This window comes from Cnephaeus nilssonii (assembly GCF_951640355.1).
Source record: "Cnephaeus nilssonii genome assembly, chromosome: 1".
Taxonomy (NCBI): domain Eukaryota; kingdom Metazoa; phylum Chordata; class Mammalia; order Chiroptera; family Vespertilionidae; genus Cnephaeus; species Cnephaeus nilssonii.
Genome location: NC_137072.1, coordinates 20,484,033 through 20,493,027, shown reverse-complemented (window position 1 = coordinate 20,493,027; position 8,995 = coordinate 20,484,033). Strand labels below are relative to the sequence as shown.

Below are 8,995 nucleotides of genomic sequence, written 5' to 3'. Positions count from 1 at the left end.
TGTCTTGTTTGGGCTACGAAGCACCCGGCAGACAGCTAGGTTGTCACCTAACTTCGAATGCAAGCCTTTGGCATTGGAATGGCGACGAGGCTAGCTAGTGGATGTCTCCAAAAGGAGTTTTATTATGAAGTCCAGTTGGACAAAAGTTGTAACGTGGATAACAACAGCGTGTTGGTATTTGGATTTTTAAAAAAAGAGATGTGGAACAACTCAGAAAAATATTACCCCCTGATGTTGGTCAGTGACAGGCTAAGCACAAAGAAAAGTTTAAAGAGCCGCTTCTCAACGAAGGCTGCCTGGCTGCAGCACCGCCTCTAACACTGGTGCATAAAATTAAATATTAGGGCTCAACAGTTCTCATTGGTGGCAATAGCAAATGTGTGATGCCTCTAAGCAATTACTTGGGAGTTTTTCTTTACGTTTGAAAACACACTTGACGCCTCATTTCTTTGATGGCTGCTCAATAGACACCACGAGAAGCTAGCTGAGCTGCCCCCTCCCCAGGCTCTGCTCTCGCGCGCAGCGCTTTCATCCAGGGCTTGAATTGTGTTGTCAAAGTTTAGTAGCCGAAAAAGGAGGGGGCATGAGAACAGGGAGGGGCCTTGAAAAGTCTTGGAAATCGGTATATTTTGCAGGTGTAGAGTGTGCCTAATAACCATGGCTAGGGCGCGCTCCCCACTGGCGAGGGGATGACAGGGACAGCTGGCTCAGTTTTCACTGTGAAAACCCCCCCTCGGTGGACCAGACACAGCGACCCTGACCTTTCTGCAGGGGGACCGCAATGTGCCTTTGACTGAATTAGCCATAAAGACGTCTTGCTATGACTTTTGTTCCCCACGAAAGCAAAGAAATATTGCGTTTAATATGAGAAGTACTGTTCGCAGCTTTTCTGTGCCCCTTAAGAAATATTACAGAGCTGATTTACTGGCCTCTTCCACCGAGTTGGCCCCCAGGCCCAGGGTGGAGGGGTGGGGACGGGCAGCAAGGACCGAGAAGGTGGTGGCAGAGGCAGCAGCGCGCTAAATTGCCTGTTGCCTGTTTCCAACGTTCTCTCTTTGCAGCAGCAAATTTATCAATCTTTTCGTCTGACAATACTTGGAAATATATCATTGTCACCCGGAGTTGTTTGATAGATTATCTGCAGGCACACAGCCTTTTTCAAGGTCAAGTTGAAGATTCTTGTTTGCTGTTTAACTGGGTTGTTTAAAAACTCTGAACAATGCCCGCCTGTTAAATTTTCACTTGTTCTCATGGGCATTGGAAAACAAGTTTTCCTGTTGACCAGGGATGAGGGCATTTCGTCCTATTGAGCTTCAGCAACCAGGACTTGGCAATGAAATCCACAGGAGAAGAAATGAGATTTAACCTTAGCACTTGCAGATGCCAAGGAGATTAAGCCATCTTCACATCTCCTCAAAGTGTGTACTAATTTTTCTCTGCATGTCACGGGCTGGTTATAGCCACATGCATCTCATTTATTCCAGTGGGAAGCCTTTATTCCAGTGGGAAGCTGCAGACACTCCCCTAACGTAGAAGTACAAAGAAATAGTCACTGCTGTCTTTGTCAGTGCTTTTAACCTGTTGCTCTAAGGACACTTTTAAAAATAAGGTCAGCCTCTAAGTCGTCATGTTTTCTGGACATATTTATTTATGTTTTCAATGGAAAGACTGGTTTCACAGTTTCCTCTATATCTGCGATGATTGATTTTTTAAAAATTCAGCCAACTTTTATTTACCTTGCAAAAATGTTCTGGACCAATGTGATAAATTACAGATATGCAAATTCCTTTGAATGGTGTTGTAAGTGTGTCTAGCTGGAGCTGAATAACTCCTTGCAAGTCAGTCTGTGCGTGCTCAGGACCCCAGGGAGCTGATCAAAGCACCCATTCTCTTTCATCCCTGGTATTCTCCTCCGAACTATTTCGATACAATATGTTTCCATGATGCACTTAATGGGCTAGGGACATAGAACTCATTACAACCTAGCTAGTTCTGCCGACCTCTTTGTTCCGAGGCAGAAAGTCAAAGAAAAAAGGAAAAGCACTGCCAGTTGCCAGCTTTCTGAAATGCTAAAGCATGCGTCATTTTTCACCAGGTCTCGTCTTGATATCCTCAAAAGACAAACTATGAAACCGGCCTCAGCCCTTTCTGGCATTAATTACACTGCTGTCCAGCCGATCTGTTTTTCCTATTATATGCATTTCTCAGCAGGGACTTTTTTTTTTTTTTTTTGCAAGACTAATGCAGCTGCAAGTTAAACTATGAATGCATTTTTATCGCTATGGAAAAAAATTAGTGAAAAGGCTGAAAAACATACAACGAAGCCTCTTAAAGGCTTCTGGTAGATGATAGATTTAGTGAGAGACTCGCAAGATTTTTGCAGCTTTTCTAAAACCCGAAATTGACTAAGAGCCCCAGGCGTTTCCAATGCACCCTCAGTGCTTTGTGGCGACACTCTGTTGTGTCATTTGGAATTCTGCTTTGGTACCCAGAGGAATCTTGAAGGTGGAACCTTTCAAGGTTTGTGTGAAATTTTTGAAATGAAACAGTCTGTCCTGCACCCAAGCAGGATGCAGCTTCCAAGGGATTTCTGTCTGGGATAAGAGCACAGAGAATATAAATTCTATTTCATTTCCTCTGTTTCTGGTAGGGTTGATTGGTTGGTGGAAATGGCTGGCAGCCAGTTCTGGGAAAGATTCCAGACCTGACTCCGATTAACCCTCTCTGGTGAAACTCTGCTGGAAACCAACTCACCAGCAATTGCCATTAATCTACTTACTAATTAAGCCAATTCATTTCTAAAGGAGAAAAATTCCTTTCTTTAGCCAAACTGATGGGAGGAAATTTGAAAGAAGCGCCAAACTGTGTAACTGTAATTCAGCCAAGGACTGCTAAAACAAGGTGTTGATATATAGCAGCAGATTTAAAACAAGTTTCTAGGGCAACACTCCTTTAGAGACGGTGGCATATAGTGCATAGTAGATGAAGCTCGAATAATGCTCCAGGGCGCCATGCCACCCCATGTACTTGCGTTGAATATAGCACGTCTCTCTCCAATTAAATCTTGTGTCTTTTACGCACAAATAAATCGCCTCTCCAGCTTTCTTTTGCACCAGAGTGTAACAACTTTATGTGACAGCTACCACAAATATATTTCTTGGGACTTAACAAATAGCTTTAGAAATCTGTAACCCAGGACCTATGATTCTGAAACGAGTCTGCAGAGAGGACCTAACTTGTAGTTGGGGGAACTTGACGCAGTTGAACATTACGCAAGCGCGGAAGAAAGGGAAGCTGCCTCTCAGGAAATGGGTACCCCACATTCCAGAAAGAATAGATACCCGAATCTTCATCTTGAAACCTTCCGGAAAGCAAAACTCCAAAGAGTTTCCCCACTTACTGAAGAATTGTTTATGGCTTTAAAGAGAAGGCCAGGAGCCTATGTAAGACAAGAGAAGACCTCCTTAGAGAACATTCTAAATCCCTTTCCAGTCTTTACCGTTTGCCTTCCTGGGGATCAGTGGACAGGCGAGGCAGCATATCAGTTTGCCTTGTGTTACAGAAAGACTGGAGGGATTCAACAGTTTAGTGCCCCAAACTTTTTAATTGAAGTTCATTCCTTCCCACCCTAAGGTGCCTGGGCACTCCGCTGAGCCCAGCAAACGTAAAAAAAATTGCCAACCCCTCAAGTCTGTGCCGCTCCAACACCAGTGAGCAGTCTCCTTCAAGGGCTTGGAAAGGTGAGCCTAGCCCGAGCATTTCGCGTTCTCTTCCAGTTAGTAGACATAATCCCGAGAGACAGTAATTTTAGAAACATCATGGAGATAGTACCCTTTGCCAGGGAGACAGCCCTCAGGCCAGGATGGTGAGGGGCCTCTTTCTGTCGTCCTGCTCTGGGCAGCCCAGTGGTCTACTCAGTAGCATCCATGTCCTTCACAGGGGTTTTCTGGATGTCGATGGCCTCGCCTTTGCCACAGGGGCGCTCTGGGGTATGGAAGGCCTCTCCAAAGGGGCGCTCTGGGGTATGGAAGGTCTCTCCAAGGGGGAGTCCTCTGATGTCGCCGGCCTCTCCAAGGGGGCGGCCTCCGGTGTCGATGGCCTCTCCAAAGGGTCATCCTTCTCCAAAGAGGCATTCCGGGGCATCGAAGGCCTCCGCCAATACTCTTCTCTCTGTGACAACCTCGCTAAAAATAGGGAAAGAGGAAGAGACATTTAATTTGTTTTAATTACTTGAGACTGCCCTCCCTAGAAATAGGGGCCACTGTAACAGATTTTTTTTTTAAAGGGGAGGGGTTGTCTTGTGTTGGAGTCCAAGGAATTGAAGATTTAAATTTCCATTTGTGTACTCAATCTTCCCTTCATATGAAATAGAAAATTATGAATGAGAAGGAAAGAGACCAGATTGGCAGAGGTCTGAAGTTGAGGAAGGGGGGAGGTTTGGCCCTCCCCCCATCCCCACAGGCTGGGCTCTCTGCTCCGTAGGGAGGGACATTTACCTGGTGTGTAAATTGTGAGGAAAGCGTTGGGGGTCTGAGACAGGAAAGCCACAACATGGGGTGTGATGTTCCAGCTTTGAAGGGGAACAAAGGCCCTGAGCTAATCCCAGTGAAAGCCAGAGGCGTGGAGAAGGCGACAAAGACTTGCAGCCTGCGGTCACCGGTAGGTGTCAATGTGGACACTTACAGCCTGGGTAGTGGGAGAGGGGAACACAGACCCAGGCTGTCATTTCAAGGCTTAACATGAACAAAGATAAAAACGTGACAACCTCGGCTTTCAATGGTTGGGAGGTTCAAAGTGGAACGCTAGGAGACTATCTGGGTTAAGTCTTTTCTGAAGCAGGGGCTTTCTTTTTTCAGTCAAGGATCAACCAGGGAAGTTTTGAAGGCCTTTTCTCAAGGTAACTTTTCTTACGAAAAGAAGAATTCTTTAAAATGATGTCCAGTTCCACCCACTGCCTAAGGTGAAGCGATGGAGCTTTGGAGATTCTGGACATAGTATAAAAGGCATTGTTTTCTGGACCCCCGAGACCCAGGGGGCTGCATTAAGCCTTTATGAACTTGGGCAGCCTGCCTCAACTTTTTGGATAAAGTTCATGTATTATTTACACATGAAATGAATAAGAAATAACCTTTCCCTTTTATGAAATGATGCCTACATGTAGACGAGTCTAATGGTACCATGATTTAGAATATATTCATCTGACAAAGAAGTTGAAAGAATAATGGAAACCTGGTAAGATTCAGCATGCCTGTGATTTCAGACTCACTAATAGAAATCAGCAGACAAGGCATTTACCTGCAAATGAAACTCCTTTATAATCTGGAAAAGATAACTGGAAATCTTCTGCTAATGCAACTGATTAGCGAAGACTCTCTTAGAGAATTAATAGATGGAAATGACAAACCATGTTTATCCTAAGAACTCAGACACATGGTTTTCCTTAATTTCTACTATTAAAACCAAAATACATTTTATAAAATCATAATGTAATAAAATTCTAGTTTTCCTTAGTTGAAATAAGTCTCCTAAATAATTTTTTAAAAAAGGATGTAAATATCCTTAAAAGACTAATGACATTTCACAGGTAATGCAATTTAGAAAGAAACACTTCCATGTTTTCTTTTCCAACAATGTGCATTTTTGTAAACTGCTATAAATTGCAATTCAAAAGCACTGATCTCGCCATCCCCAATCATTTTTTATACTGATCAAATGAATGCAGATACTCCCATTTGGGAGGGGCGACATGACATTTCACTTGGCTGTTCTAAACAGGTCACAGACCTTTCACAGACCCTAAGGCAGTGGGAGGGAGCTCTTTACTAAACCGTGTAACCAAATCAAACCAATGGTTACCCCTTTTCAAAACCATTGGAATGGTTTGCACAATGCTATTCACATAGCAGCACAGAAACTGAAAGGATGGTCATCCAATGGAAATTTCTTTCCTTTTGTTTAAACTTGCAAGCTCAAAAAAGTAATACTTGAAGGAAAACAATTACATTTGCTATGATCAAAACCAACAATAAACATGCTTTTTTATTGACACCACACGGCATAGCTGTAGCCAACCATTGGTATGTATATATATATGCACACGTATGTATGTATATGTATGTCTATTTATTGGAGATGTTGCTTTGTTTGAAACCTTAAGCACAAAGACACAACATGGCTGCCCTGGAGATGACCTATTGCTTTCAAGTTGCTTGAACACATCAGAATTTCCATTGTTAAGGTTGATTAATTGAAACTGATAAGTTACCATGAATAAAGATTGTTTTTCTGTTTAATGTGGTGGGCCTGATTTGGTAAATGCCTCATTCATGTAGCTTTGCAGTGCAGCATATGGGCAAGAGTCATTCAGTATCACAAACATATACAATTTATTATGCTTGTATGGGCACAACCAAAAGGCCTTTCTATTTTAATGACAAAGTTTCAATGAAAAATTCCATTTAAAGAGTCACTAGTACATGAAATGTGATTTTGTAATTTACTTTTAGAGTTCCTATCTCTGCATTTCTGTGACTAGTTTAAAAGGTATACTATTTAAATACAGTAAGAAAAAAATTCATATATCCAAATCAGACCTTAGCATTAGTCATGGGGATACAACAGACTTTCTCTTAAATGTTGGCAGACACATGAAGGAAAATACTTTATCATCTAATGCCACCTCGAGTGCCATACTATTGATAAAGTTACTATAATGATAGTTCGCACTGCCCAGTTTACAAAAAACGTAAATAAAAAAAAATGAAAGAGATTAGTGAATAGCATGTCAACTTCCTGGCATTTTTTTCTTAATGAAATCAGAAAATAATATTTAAAAATTATTTAGAGACTATTCAATGAAAAAAAGAATAGGTTTATTAATTTTCCCACAGTTTAATTATTGTTAGGCTCCTTTGCCTGAAAACTGATGTCACTTTTTAAAGACTGAACTACATAAAAACTGTCAGGAATATTTACCAAAAAAGTATTGGTTATAATTTGTCATAATGATGTTGTACTGAAATGTTTTTCCCTTTCTTAAGCTGCTCATGTAATTACTGGAATAGTGATAACAAAAAATATGAAAGACATGCTAATTAACTAAATAAATGATTGTATCAAACCATCAAAGAGATAGTTACCATATTCAGCCTTTAATGTCTTATCAAATAAATTCTCTGGTTATTCATGTCCATGAAGTAGTTCAAGTTCACCCAACATTTCTCAATTAAATTAGATGGGTATTCTCAGTGCAGCTCTTCTGGAGAGTAATAAAGCACATTGGTCACAGCTGACCACAGCTAGTATGTGTTTCATAAAGGACTGGATGTCCATTGGAAAGCTAATCAGTGCACCATCACTTGTAAAATTCCCTCCTGTATTTTGAAGTGATAATCTGTATCTAATTTTTAAAGAAAAATTTACTCTCCTTTCACTCTTCTGAGGCCAATTTCTTTTCTAGACCTGAATAGAGATCATTGGTGAAACACTACCAAATAGCTTTGGTATGTGTATAACAAAAACCCACCTCTTTGTAGAACATAACAAATTATGCAATGTTCACAGATGCGTTTCACATTGTGCCTTTTGTGAGAAAATGAAGGCCCAACTCTGTTCCCTACCCCCTTCTCTATGAAAGACTAGGCTTCCAATGCAATCTGTTTTAATCATAGGGAAAAATAAATAGACTTTAATATGAAAGCTTCAGATAGTTATTCTTAAGGGGATTTTAATTTGATCTATGTAATTTGCACAAGGATGAATTTGAAGTCATAGCACCTATATATTCCTATAAGCAAACAAACAACTTGTGTCCTAATGATTAAAGTTTTAACTGCTAGCTGTAACCTACCTTTGCTGTTTGAATATTTTGTAGAAGTGCTGTTTTTACATAATTTCATATTTGAGTTTATATGTTACCAAAGAAATACAGTAATTTTTCAGGTACAATTTTAAAAATATACACAATCAAACATTTTCGATTTTTGTTTCTACATTTTCATTTTTGATGGATCTTTCCCAGTTTTATTAAGCTATAATTGGTATGCAGCAGTGTGTAAATTTAAATATAACTTGATTTACATACATGTGACATGATTACCATAATAAATTTAGTTAACATACATATCATACAAAAAAAGAGAAATTTTTTTTCCATTGTGATAAGAACTCTTAATATCTGCTCTCTTAACAACTTTCAAATATACCATACAGCAGTGTTACATGTAGTCATCATGTTGTATATAACATTACTTATGTAACTGGAAGTTTGTATATTTTGACCACCTTCATGCAATTCCCCCACCTTCTAATGGGGGAAGAGGCTATTAAAAGATAATCCTGAGTAATGAGGTAGCAATTTCTGCAGTAATGTGAACAATGCAGAAAGGCCTCAGGCCCACCCTACTCGGAGACCTCTGTAAATCCTGGTATTACTTTTATTGAATGTGCTAGTCTTTGAGGGTCCATCTTAGAAAATAATTTCCAAGAACTGAGAAGTCTATCTTCAGTGCCTAGTGCAGGGCTTTGCTTCTGGTAGGTGTTCATAAAGTCTGTTGAACGAGTGGATGGATTAATAAAGAAGAGGTGAAACCAGAAGGTTATGTATTGTGGCCCTTTAGTATACATGACCTTTGCAATTCCCTCCCACAGGCTGAAACCACAGGCTGTTTGGCTTGTTTCAGAAATTCATACTGAGAGCCAGGAATAAAGCTCTTTGATAACAGAGGCTAAGCATGCTTCATGTTGGGTGAAGAACAAATTCACTCTTTGAAGCCAGAAGCTGAAATTAAAGGAAACTGAGGTCGGGGTAACAAGAACAGTTTCTAATATGGGGCTATGGTTTTATAAAAAGCTATGAGACTAGGGAGGCTATAGGGCAAAAACTTACTTTACATTTAGGAACTGAGTCAAGCCCCTTGATGGCTTGGGGATGTCAAGACCCTAATGTTATAGCAGATCAGGCACCTTCAAGCTTATAAGAATGGGTTGTGGATTG

The 8,995-nt window shown here is 40.5% G+C and overlaps 1 protein-coding gene across 1 annotated transcript in view; it reads right to left on the bottom strand.

Moving 5' to 3' along the window:
- Positions 1 to 8,995, bottom strand: part of LOC307102562 (uncharacterized protein C10orf67, mitochondrial) — a gene marked incomplete at both ends in the record, with an annotated part of 171,412 nt that overhangs the window by 1,125 nt on the left and 161,292 nt on the right. The gene's annotated exons all lie outside the window — the stretch shown is intronic.